Raw genomic sequence first — 13,613 nt, forward strand, 5'->3', positions numbered from 1 at the left:
GAGCACTGGACTGCCCTATCTATTGTCTCCATTAACTACTCCTAAGTTAATTAAATTAATTAAAGAAACTTACCCAGCCTTACCTCACTGGGAGCAAACTTGTCCTCCACCTCTTCTCGCTGAAACCTCTCAAGCCAAAGCTTCAAAGCTCCACTCCTTCACAGGCCGCTCTGCTTGATCTACCCCTCTTTTTATTTGTTTGAGCTTTTCAATTTTCCATTGGCCAATCAGCTGCTTTCTGCTGAGTCTGAGCTATTCAAATCTTGATTTACTTGATTGCACAATCCAACTGCCAAAACTGCCAAAACCTCTCGAGCCAAAGCCTCAAAGCTCCACTCCTTCACTGGCTGCTCTCCAATGCTTAGTAGTGGGACCATAATGAGCTAATACTGGACTTCCAGTGGAAGGTGTATGGAAAAGACATTGTGTGTGTGTGTGTAACACCCTGGTTTCCTCGGCTGCATAAGTCTTGAGAAGACAAGCTCTGGCCCTGCCAAACTCGTGAGATTGAGGCTCGATCCCACCCCAAGCCCCAGTTTGTGTGAATGCTATGTAGTTTGCTACCCTGTTACAAATTAATGCCACGAAATAACACTGCATACGATTAAGGAAATTATATTTATGAATCTTAACTAAAGGTTTAATAAAGAATAACGAAAAGAAAAGGGTCCATTCTAATTAAACAGTCAAATGTGCACAAGTTAGAGCTCATCTTGAACTTCTCTGTTACTCACGCGCTGGGCCCTTGGTCAACGTGAAAGCACACACCACCTTCTGAATGTCGCTCACAAGCCATCCCGAACAAACGGGTTTCCCATCGGATCATATGGTACAACCGGTTCTCCCAGTGTCTTCTCTCTTCATCTCCTCTCGAACAAAAGCCCCAAGCCCAATCTTAGTGTTCCTCACCAGAGAAACCTCCCCTTAATCAGACCATCCTAATTGGATGGCACACATTTGTCCTCATCTCTCATCTTCAACAGTAACCCAAATAAGCATGAAAACAGAACAGTCTGCTCTTGCAGAAATGCCAAAATGAAATACAACAGCATAACCATAAAAATATGAACCAGGGCATTACACGTGTTCTCTCTATTATTGGCAGCAGCATGAAGAACACGGATATTCTGCCATCACTCAGAGGACAATGCCGATTTGGTGTCAGTAGCAGTCTGTTCTCCTTTCACCAGAGTGTATACCCTGCCCAAACCTCACAGAAGGAGGGTGGAACAAAAAGAAAGACTTGCACCTCCTACTCTCACCAACGCCTCTAAAAAGGGATCAAAAATGACTTATCGGTTACTTGAGGCAAGATTGAACACACTTGTATCAGCTGGAGTTTGCAGGTATGAGAACAGGCTTAATTGGAATATATAAGAGCTCGAGTGCCCTTTACAGGATACATGTGAGAAGGTGCTTTTCCTTGTAGGAGAATCTAGAACTGTATCATTACTTAAAGATAGGGATTGCCCTCAACATCAGCAAGACTGAAGAAGTGATTGTTGATTTCAGGAAGGGGAAGTTGGGAAGAACACACATCAGTCTTCATCGAGGAGTCAGCAGTGGAAAGAGTGAGGAGCTTCGGGTTCCAGTGACGTCAACATCTCTCTGGATCTACTTGGGCCCCACATACTGATGCAATCATGAAGAAGGCACGCCAGCGACTATACTTCATTAGGAGCTTGAGAAGATTTGGTATGGTGCCAAAGGTGCTGGCATATTTCTACAGATGGTCCACGGAGAGCATTCTGACTGGTTGCATGGAGGCTTCAGTGGAGAGGATTGAAGAGGCTGCAGAGGGTTATAGACGTAGCCAGCCCCATCAATGGCACAAGTCTCCCCACCATCAAGGACATCTTCTAAAGGCGGTGTCTCAAGAAGGCAGCGTCCATCATTAAGGGCTCTCACTATCCAGGACATGCCCTCTTCTTATTACTACCATCAGGGAGGAGGTGCTGGGGCGTTAGGTTCACACTCATCATTTTTGGAACAGCCCCTGCACCATCAAATCTCTGAATGATTCATAAACACTACCTCACTATTCTCCTTTGCGCTGTTTATTTTATTTTATTTTTATTGTAACTTGCAGCTTTTTTTTATGACGTGCACCACACTGCTGCCACAAAGCATGAAGTTTCGTGAGATGTCAGTGACTATCAACCCAATTCTGAATCTGATGGATATAGGGTAAATCTTTTACTCCCATTGGGTTGTCTTTAACATTCCCCCCTCAAAGCTGGTGGGTGCAAATCCTTAAGTAATTCTCAGGGGCAAGTATGCAGATATCTGCTAGGCTAAAGAGTGAAATGTTACCAAGGATAGTCAGGAAGAAGGATACAATCAGAGTTACATCAGATCAGTTTATAATCTTATTAGAAAAGGCAGTAAACTAGAAGAGCTGAGTGACTATTCCAGCTTCTGATGTGTCTGCTGCTGAAGCAAATCATTTGAATTGTCTACAGAGAGTGGCCTGGATGGTTCTAAAGTGTTGGATTGAAAAGTTTTGTAGAAATGAGTTATTTCCAGATGCAGTGAGACCTCTCTTCTCTGGAAATTGAAGAGAGGTCACACAGGCTGCTAAAAGAGGGAAGAAAGTGAATCAGAACTCTCAGAAGAAAGCCAATATAGCTCAAGTCCAATGAGGACAGGTACTTGGATGTGTTCAATTTTATAAAGTGATGACTGAAACATTTCCACTTCTACAGCTACAGTTGTGATCTCTGAGCTGTATCTGACAGCATCATTTGTGGCTGCCAGGACGACATTAACCTTGTGTCAAGTCAGTCCCATGTTTCTTCAGATATATGCACCATATAACAGCTAGTGATATGAGGGAGTTTACTGTGGGTCTCTGTACACGAACAGAAAGAGCTATGTCCTGATGAAGAGTCTTGGCCTGAAACATCGACTGTTTATTCCCATCCACAGAAGCTGCCTGAGCTGCTGAGCTCCTCCAGCACATGCTGTGTATCGCTCTAGATTTTCAGTATCTGCAGTACCTCTAGTGTCAGAGCTATTTTATTTTCCTTGTCAAATCCAAGTTGGCTGAAGAAGGCTCCTTGACTGTGGGATTTCCATAGTTGAAGTTAAAATGCAAACTGCCGAAGCTAAGATTCCTACATCATTGGATGAACACTATCTATATTAGCCCTAGACCAACCAGTTCAAAAAAGTTCTTTTTTAATTCAAAGGGGCAACATTTGGGGTCTCTGATCCATGTTGATATGAAAGAGAAAAATGGACCTTTGCTGGGAAGGACTCCACTTAAACTGAGGTGAAGCCAATGTCTTGGTGAATTAGACAATAGATTTGTCGATATGATATTAAATTTAAAAAAAAGAGGAAGAGATAAGAGAAGGGGTTAATTTTTTGTCAACACTATAGTGTAAAATAGCAAGTGTAAGGAAAAAAACTACTATAGCTGACGGAAAACAGAAATAAAAAGTGAAGGTGCTGAAAACACTCATAGGACAGGCAGCATCTATGGAATGAGAACAGATTTCCCTGTCGAGAACCATTTGTCATTCCTGGTCATAAAGTAAAACTTAGTTAACAGTAAGCAAAGTGGAAAGAGTTCTCAATTTAAAAGTGAAGGATCACCAGTGCACAAGATGAAATGAGAGAAAATGGCGTGTTAAATTTAAAGGTTCTTAAACTTACACATGAAGAATTCAGAATAAGATAGACAATTTAGTGGCACAAATGGGAATAAGTGGGCTTGACCTGCAAGACAATACAGAGGCATAGTTGCATAGTGACCATGGTAGGAACAATATATTCATGGAGATTTGATATTTAGAAAGGGTAGACAAAATGTGAAAAGGCAGAACAGTGTTGATATTAGGGAAATGACAAATGGGGGAATACAATTGAGGAAATACCTTGGGAGGGAAGGAAAGGCAAAAGAATCATTATGGGTGATGATAAGGTAGAACATGGATTCCCTGATCATGTTCTCTTGAGCTGCTAAACGCCTGGGGTAAGGTCATAATCAAGTATGAATAGGTGGGACATTGGTTCAGCCAGCAGAGTTGCTATCTCAAAGCACCTGAGACTCCAGTTCAATCCTGACCTCAGGTGCTACCAGTGTGGATTTTGAATAGGTTAACTCCAAGTGCTTCGATTTCCTCCCTTATTCCAAAGATGTTCTGGTTGGGAGGTTAGTTGTCCACTGTAAATTGTCCTTAGTGTGAATCTGAGTGGTAAAATCTTGGAAGAGTTGACAAGAAATCGGTAGTCAGTTGATTAGGTAGTTTGGTATAACAATATAAAATTTAAAAAGCAATTATTAAAAGGAATATTTCATAATTGTCAACAATGTACAATGGGTAATAAGTGAAAATAGAGTAACCCATCTGCAGCAAACCAAAAATGATAAATGTGTTTAAAGAATTGGTTTATAAAAGTTGCAGGAAGCTTGTTAAGTAGTAGTATTGCAATCACTTGAGTTGAGTATAAAGTTCTCCCAAGTGGTTATTCCCTTAATGGAGAATGCCTGTGTGTGACTTGGTTAAACAAGGGGAGGCTGATGCACAGACAGCCACCACACGGTCTTTGACAGATCGGAATCTGGATCCAGTTGTATGGCATCCAAGACAACTGGGGACCCTTCACTGCTACAGCCTTCCTCCCACTTCACTGTGTCATGTGACCAGCAACAACGAATATAGAATTGGGTCAGGATTTTTAAAAACAATCAAACATTATTAAACTCTGCTTAATATAAAAAAAATAAACAAACGAAAAATCTTAACCAGAAGTAAATTGCTATGCGGCCATTTAACAAACCGCTAAACTCAGTACTACCTTTCTGCAGATCAATCTTACTTGAACGAATTCAATAATGGTCGATTCTCTCCAAAATCGCTGAATGATTCCTTCAGGATCCCGTCTTCACTCTCCAATATTACTGAAAAGGTACATCAACAAATCTGGCAGCTATTGGTGAAACTGCCAGCCCAGAACTTCTGTACCTTACAACAGACCTTACAAAGCCTCCTGCCGATCACTGTCTGTTTCCCTCCTTCAGTTGATGAATCACATTATCTCACATCGAACAACAATGAAAGTGGCAAAGATGCAGAATTTGCTCTCGGTAGGGTCTGAAATGTCAGAGCCATTACTGACTGAGCTGGGTGAATTCTGAAGGACAAAGCTTCTGCATTGGTCTACAGCAGCAGACCATGTGGGAACCAGCAGGAGGAATGAGCATCCCACCTTCACCAATCTCCCTGTGCAGCAGAGTATGATGACTGGAGTACCTATCACACACATCATGTGGAGACTTCCACACAGTCTGCCCTACCAACTGTCTGGCAGAGAGGCAGCCTTCAGCTAATTCAATTTGTTACATGTCATTTCAAGAAATATTAGATATAGCGAAGGCTTCATGACTGGATAATATGGTAGTTTTAAGTGCTTAAGGTTTGTATTTCGATATCGTTCACAACTCCAGCCATGCTATTCAGGTATCGATACAATACCGACATCTACTAGACAACGTGGAAAATTGCCTAAGATAACTGTGGCTATAAAATTGCTTAAGAAGGTTGATACCATAAGGGAAAACTGACTTCTACTCTCTAAACATTCACTTCCTCCACCATTGGTGCCCCTTGGTAGCAGTTGATTCCTAATACAAAATATACTACCGTACATGCAAAGAACTTCAACAAAACTGCTTAATTTCACAGTTTCTACCATCTAGAAGGACAAGGCAGCCGGTTTACATGGTCATAATCATCTTCCAGTTTCCCTCCAACCCATACCCCATCCTGACTTGGGGAAAAATATATTATCTGTTCCTTAATTGTCACTAAATCCTGGAATTCTCCACCCAACTAAGGAAGTACCATCTCCATGAACACTGTTGCTTCACAAACCATCAACACTTCTCACAGTTGTTATGGAAAGGCAATTAATACTGGCTTGCCATCAGTGCTCACACTCTGTAAATGAATAAAGAGGTGGTTAGAAAGGAGAATCTTCCATTTGAGTGACACAAAATCTTCCCTTCGGATTTCAATTCATTTAATCAATTTTATTGTGGACTGCCTTTCCTTGTGGTATGGGGACCATAGATTCCCTCAGGTAGTATCACTCCAGTCCTCTGTTCTTACTTGGCCTTCTCTCTATTTCTTTCTTTTCCTTTTTCATGATTTCTTTAAGAATTGATCTTGAGAGGTTGCTGCTCACTACAACATGACTGGACCACAGCATTCTCTTTTTCCATGAAGTGACTGGGATTCCTGGCTATCATGTTCATATTGTGCTGAACATATCCTTTAGGCTTTTCTATATCAAGAGAGAAAATCCCAGGGATTATAGGAGAACATTTCAAAAGTCAACAAATGTTTCAATTTCAGCTTTGAGACCTGGTGATTTACAGACGTACTCAACAGTCAATACAGCAAGTTTTCAACAGTTTGGGTGTAGTGGTAATGCTTATATCTTTATACATCTAAGTTTATGTAATCTTGGTCCTGGATGAATCTCCTACTGTGGTGCTTGTCTTTATTGCAGCAGCAGATGTTTTGTTTGTAATGTTAATGAAGGCTGGGTATTTTAAGATGTTCACTTCTTTCAGCCACCATTCATTGTACAATTTGTGTTTTTTTATATTATAGAGTGATAGAAAAGTACAGCACAGAAACAGGCCCTTTGGCCCATCAGTCTGTGCTGAGCCATTTAAACTGCCTACTCCCATTGACCTGCACGCAGACCATAGCCCACCATACCCCTGCCACCTATGTACCTATCCAAACTTCTCTTAAATGTTGAAACTCAGCCCTTATGCACCACTTGTGCTGGCAGCTCCTTCCCCACACTCACAACCCTCTGAGTGAAGGGTTTCCCCTATTGTTCCCCTTAAACTTTTCACCTTCCACCCTTAACCCATGACCTCTAGTTGTAGTCCCAGCCAACATTAGCGGAAAAAGCCTGCTTGCATTTACCATATCTATACCTGACTACAGTGTATGGGGCATTCAGGGAGGGGTAGCACCTCTGGTGGTGGGCTTGTCGTGCTCTGCCCTGGGGCAACTCATCCATCTTTGGTCCCTACCTGTACCCAGCTCTCACTTGTGACTCCAAGTAACTTTGCAAGTGACAGTTGCCACACCCCGGTACACTGCTTCGACAGGTGGGCTAAACCAGGTGAGGGTAGTTGGAAACCTCCAACCCTGGTGAGATAGGAGAATGCCTACCCCAGCATGCAAAGCCAGTTCCAGTAGACTGAGTGGATGAGATCAACTACAAGACCCAATGGCCAAGAAGGTGGTGTTGTACACATGGCAAATTCCAGAATACCCAAACAATAGCTATATGGAGAGCCGTCACAAGGAAGAAGGGAACCTTGTGAGAGGTTCAAGGACTGTGAAAAAGCCAATGTCATACATGCTGACATTGCATCTATACATGCTGACATTGCATCTAAGGAACTTGAGCGGAGTGCTCAGGACTGTAATGGATGTCGTAAGACAGGCCTCCAACACCTTTAATATCGCCATGCAGATTTGGTTGCTGCTCGAGAGAGGAGAAAAATGACCACGTCAGTTCCTCCAATAGCGACCAGACAGTTTACCTGCCCTTACCATCAACTCTCATACTTTTCTAGAATTGGACTGCAGAGACACCTCAGAATGCACAATTGATGCACTGCACAGACAAATGTTATCGTCGGAAATGACAGACAATCAACTCACCCGACTACAGAAGCTTTGTGACTGGTTATCAAATCTATCCATACCTCCCTTTGGCTTTAACAGTCACGTACGGATACTGATTGCAACACTCCAACCATCTTCCTCAGGTGTAAGTTAGATGACAAGGTCCCCTGGAGGCGCCGCCTTATATACCCTCTCGAGTGAGCAGGGCATGGGTGGGGCTTAATGCTGGATCTGAATTGCCTGTTCCTGATTAGTTACATTTCAGGAATGTGCGGTCCCAGAATGGAGCTATCTCTACGCTCTTAGAACCTACGTTTAGATGCCCCACATGCTCCATCTCTAATGATACCCTAATCTTTCTCTTGTAGGCATTCTCTTCCTTTCCAAGGGCACTGGCCTCATCAAACCTTGGTCTACATGAGCATGACAGGCAGTGTTCAGCAATTCAACTTCGTTCTGCTCTCAAGTTTTTTAAGGCACAGTTATGTTCTGTTATCCTGGTGTTCAACGGCCTTCTAGTCTCACCAATATGCATTTTGGCATAGTGATAGAGGTATAGATACACAACTCCCTGACACTGTTCTTTAGGTCTTCTAGGTGCTAATTTGCTTAGCCTTTTTCTAATTGTGTCCTCACTTTTTGCTATTAACTGGACACCATATTTTTGGCAAATTCATCAGCTTTTCAGTTAAGCTGCCACTGTGTGGCACAATAACCATTCTGTCTGGAGGTTGTCTTTGTTGTGGTGTTGAGCTGCACTCCATTCCTTTCTCAATTGTGTGCATAGGGCAGCCAGTTTTCTTGAATGCTTCTCTGACCTTCTTGCACTCTTCCTCCTTTGCAGCTCTAGTTATGCACAAGGTATTTGTTCTTAGTGCCACGCCCCAAACAATGCCAAGCATTGTCTTCTTTGGATGATATGACTGAAAATTTAAGGCACTGAAAGCAAATACCTTGTGCACAACTAGAGCTGCTTTAAATGAGCCAGTCCCAGCCCCCACACTTGCCAGATCCTTTCCAGATACCATCAAAATTGGCCTTCCTTCAATTTTGAATCTCAGCCCTATCGTTTTCCATATTCATTTTGAAACTAATGGCACTATGATCACTGGATGTAAAGTGTTTCCCACAAACTTCTGTCACCTGCCTTGTCTCTTTCCCTATTAGGAGAAAGAAAAGTATAATTTGTTTTTCTGAAGAGTTAACCTCCATGTCATGCATTCTTTTCTCTGTGTTTAAATCTTAAATTATGTCTCTTGCTTCCTCCCACACCAGCTGTGGTTTCATGCTGTAATTACATTTTCTGTATATTCTTCATTCAGGCCTGGCAGTGTATAATTTTTGAGGTCAGTCTTTCAATGACAAATCCTTTCATGTTATGTTATTATTTTGAAAAATAAGAATTTGGTTCAATTCTATTGACAGTTGATTTTTTTAACCATGAACGTAAGACAAAATGTAGAATTTTACATTATAGTGTCCTTGGAGCAATAATGGCTAGTTCATTGGGTTCTATTCTTTGTAATTACTTCCATTGATTATCTATTATCTGCTGAGTAGTGACTTTAGTTCAATATCTCATTTCAGGATGTTCACTCTATTGATATGTTGATATGAGTCACAGACAAACACAGCTTGGATGTACAGGCAATAAAGCCACAGTCAAATCTGTGAGTTTTGCATTAAATTAGATTAGATTATGAGGACACACAGTTCTCTTTTATTGTCATTTAGTAATGCATGCATTAAGAAATGATACAATATTCCTCCGGTATGATATCACAGAAACACAGGACAGACCAAGACTGAAAAACTGACAAAAAACACATAATTATAACATATAGTTACAACAGTGCAAGCAATACAGTAATTTGATGAAGAACAGGCCATGAGCACGGTAAAAAGCTCAAAGTCTCTCGAAAGTCCCACATCTCCCGCAGACGGGAGAAGGAAGAAAACTCTCCCTTCCATGCCCGACCACAGTCCGACTCTGAATCATCCGAAAACTTCGAGCTCCGACCACTTCTCCAACATCGAGCACTGGGCACCATCTCTACCGAACGCTTCGACCCCGGCCCTGGCTGCCAGCAGCAGGCAAAGCCGAGGAGCCTTCCCTCCAGAGATTCTCGATCGCACAGTAGCAGCTGCAGCGAACCAGGCATTTCAGATACTAATGCATTTCAGATGTATTAGGGATACTACATGGTGTTTTGTTTTTAAGATTTGCCTTTTGGGGGGGGGGAGGTTGGGGAAATCTGCACCATCCAACTTAAATATGCCAGGAGAAGTAGCTTGTAGAATGGTTTGAGATGTCTTTTCAGAACAGCTTGAGGTTGTACCCACTAGTGGAATGGCAATTCTGGACAAGGTGTTATATAATGAATCTGATTTGATTAGGGAGCTTAAGGTGAAGGAACCTTTAGGAGAGATTGATCATAATAGGATAGAATTCACACTGCAGTTTGAGAGTGAGAAGCTAAGGTCAGTAGCCTCTGTATTGTAGTGGAGTGAAGAGAATTACAGAGGCATGAGAGAGGAGCTGGCCAAAGTTGATTGGAAGGGGACACTAGCAGGGATGACAGCAAAATAACAATGGCTCAAGTTTCTGGGAGCAGTACGGATGGCAGAGGATACATTCAGCCCAAAGAAGTATTCTAAAGGTAGGATGAAGCAAACATGTCTGTCAAGGGAAGTCAAAGAAAACATTAAAGTAAAAGAGAGGGTATATAATATCACAAAGATTAATGGGAAGCTGGATTATTGGGAAGCTTTAAAAAACAACAGAAGGCAACTAAAAGAGTAATAAACAGAAGAGAGATGAACATGAAGGTAAGCTAGCCAATAATATAAAGGGATACCAGAGGTTTTTTCAGATACACAAAGGATAAAAGAGATGACAGTGGATATAGTACCACTGGAAAATAATGCTGGAGAGGTAGTAATAGGGCAAGAAATAGCAGATGAACTCTAGGTATATTGCGCTAGTCACTCCACTCTTTAAGAAGGGAATGAGGCAAAAGGAAGGAAATTATATGCCCATTAGCCTGAATTCAGTGGTTGGGAAGATATTGGAGTCCATTATTACAGATGGGATTTTGGGGTACTTGGAGGCATATGGTAAAACAGGCTGAAGTCAGCATGGTTTCCGTGAGAGGAAATCTTTCCTGAACATCTGATGGAATTATTTGAGGAAATAATGGTGCATGTTGTTTACTTTGATTTTCAGAAGGCGTCTGACAATGTGCTGCACATGAGGCTGCTGAACAAGATAAGAGTCCATGCTATTACATGAAAGGTACCAGCAAGGATAGAAGAGTGGCTGACTGTCAGGAAGCAAAGAGTGGTAATAAACGGGGCCTTTTCTGGTTGTCTGCCAGTGACTGGTGGTACTTTGTAGGGGTCTTTGTTAGGACCCCTTCTTTGCAAGTTATATATCAATGATCTGGATGACAATTGATGGCTTCATGGCCAAGTTTTCAGACTTTCAAAAGTAGGTGGAGGGGAAGGTAGTGTTGAGGAAGCAGGGAGTCTGCAGAAAAGTTTGCACAGATTAAGAGAATGGGTAAAGAAGTGGCAGATGAAGTATAGAGTAGGAAAGTGTATGGTTATGCACTTGGTAGAAAGAATGAAGGTGGAGACTATTTTCTAAATTGGGGAGCAAATTCAGAAATCAGAGGTGCAAAGGGACTTCTGAGTCCTCGTGCAGGATTCCTTAAAGCTTAACCCGAAGATTGAGTCAGTAGTAAGGAAGAAAAATGCAATGTCAGCACTCATTTTGAGAGGGCTAGAATACAAGAGCAAGGATGTAATGCTGAGACTTTATAAGGCATTGCTCAGACAACCCCTGGAATATGGTGAGTGGTTTTTGATTCCTTATCTAAGAAGGGATGTGTTGGCATTTGAAGAAGTGAGTCCCGATCTTAAAATGGAAGCAGCACCATCTCCAGTTTCCATTCAGACAGTTGAGGAACTCTTGCCAAGAATCATACTTTCTTTATAAGAAATAAACAGACTCATACAGCTAATTGATATAAACCTATCTAAAGCACAACTTTAATCTCATTTGTGCATGTGGTCGCAAATCCAAAATTTAAATAACTGAATTACCTATCATTACTGGGTCAACAAATTTGTCAGCTCAAGGAAATTTCTTCATTGCTGACGTTCATTCATTGTCATCCATTGTATGTATACTGGGATTAGCACTGAGAAGGGAATACATTTGAAAGCTGCAGAGAGTCTTTGACTGCCATGAAAATAAATGGATAAAGAGGTGCATCGAACTACAGCAGATCATCTTCTAGTGAAATGAGACACCCACAGGCACAACTCTGGAAGTCCTGCTGATGAAGAGGAATTCCTACTGTGCTCATACTCCAGAGGAGAGTGATAAACACCAGGGGAAGTGAGAGGCAATTTGGTTCAAGGTAACAGGGAAGTCATGCCTTTGCTAACAGCGGGAGACTACAACCAGGAGTGACTGTGTTTATGGATTAGATTAGATTAGATTGGACTGTATTAGAGCTCCTAAATTTATTATCAAAATTCAAAGTAAAATTTATTATCAGAGCACATACCTGAAACCACATATAACTCAGATTCTTTTTCCTGCGAGCATACTTGGGAAATCTATAGAATAGTAACTGCAAACAGGATCAATGAACAACAAACTGTGCAAATGCAAATATAAATAAATAGCAATAAATAACGAGAGCATGAAATAACAAGATAAAGTGTCCTTACAGTGAATCATTGGTTGTGGGAAGATCAGAAGCAGAATGAGTGCAGTTATCCTCCTTTGTTCAAGAGCCTAATAATTGAAGGGTAGTAACTGCTCTTATACCTGGTGGTGCGAGTTCTGAGGCATTTGTACCTTCTACCTGGTGGCAGCAGTGAGAAAAGAGCGTGGCCCGGCTGACGAGGACCTTTGATGGATGCCGCTTTTCTAAGGCAACATTTCGTGGAGACGTGCTCAGGGTTTTACCTGTCAGGTACTGGGCTGAGTCCACTACCTTTTGTAGGATTTTCTGCTCAAAGGCATTAGCGTTCCCATACCAGGCCATAATGCAGCCAGTCAGCACACCTTCCACCACACATCTCCAGAAGTTTGCCAAGGTTTCTGACAACATGCTGAATCTCCACAGACTCTGAAGGAAGTAGGGCCTCTGCCGTGCTTTCTTAGCAGCTACATTTACTGTATATGATGTGTCCAGGGCAGGTCCTCCGGGATAGTGACACCTCAAGTGGAGCTGGAAGAGACAATGTGTGAACACAAACATCTCTCCCAACGTGCTTTGTCTAGAGTGGAGAAAGTGAAAGAGCAAATCTCCAAAATCCAAACAATTTTGGAAGACACCAGAAGTGCCTGGGTGGATTGGAATTCCAAGCATAAAGAATATACATAGATGGATGTAGGGAAGATGCTTAATGTTGCTCAATGTCTGAAAATTCATTGAAAACATGATAAGCAGCTGTATTTATTTAATGTTCCATGTCTGTGTGGGAGACTAAGCAAAATTGATGCTCAGCTACAGCCCCGTTGAGAAAGGACCTACAACATACTCTACTGGTATGATTGGTTCCCTCCCTTTACCACTTTTCACATGGATCATCTAATGCCCAAGGTTATGTTGACCAGGCTCCGCATCCGGAATCACCACTTTCTATCTTCTTATGTCCACCCTTACTTGGGGTGAATGCAGAGACCTCACTTCACTGTTTCTCCAGCGATACCTAAAGGGCCTCACACATGCCAATGTGTAGACTTGTCCCAAAATGCAGCTAATGGCCATTACTGGCTGGTAAAAGATTGAGGACTTTAATGTCTCCTCTTTGGTGGAGGGGTTGAAGACTAGTATCTTGGCTATAAAATAACAGGGAAGAGGAGGAAGAGTGGTACAAGGAGAATATATTTTTTACACATTGTGTGCTTGGAATCTGGAAAGC

Source organism: Mobula birostris, chromosome 9 (genome assembly GCF_030028105.1).
Source record: "Mobula birostris isolate sMobBir1 chromosome 9, sMobBir1.hap1, whole genome shotgun sequence".
In the NCBI taxonomy this organism is placed as follows: domain Eukaryota; kingdom Metazoa; phylum Chordata; class Chondrichthyes; order Myliobatiformes; family Myliobatidae; genus Mobula; species Mobula birostris.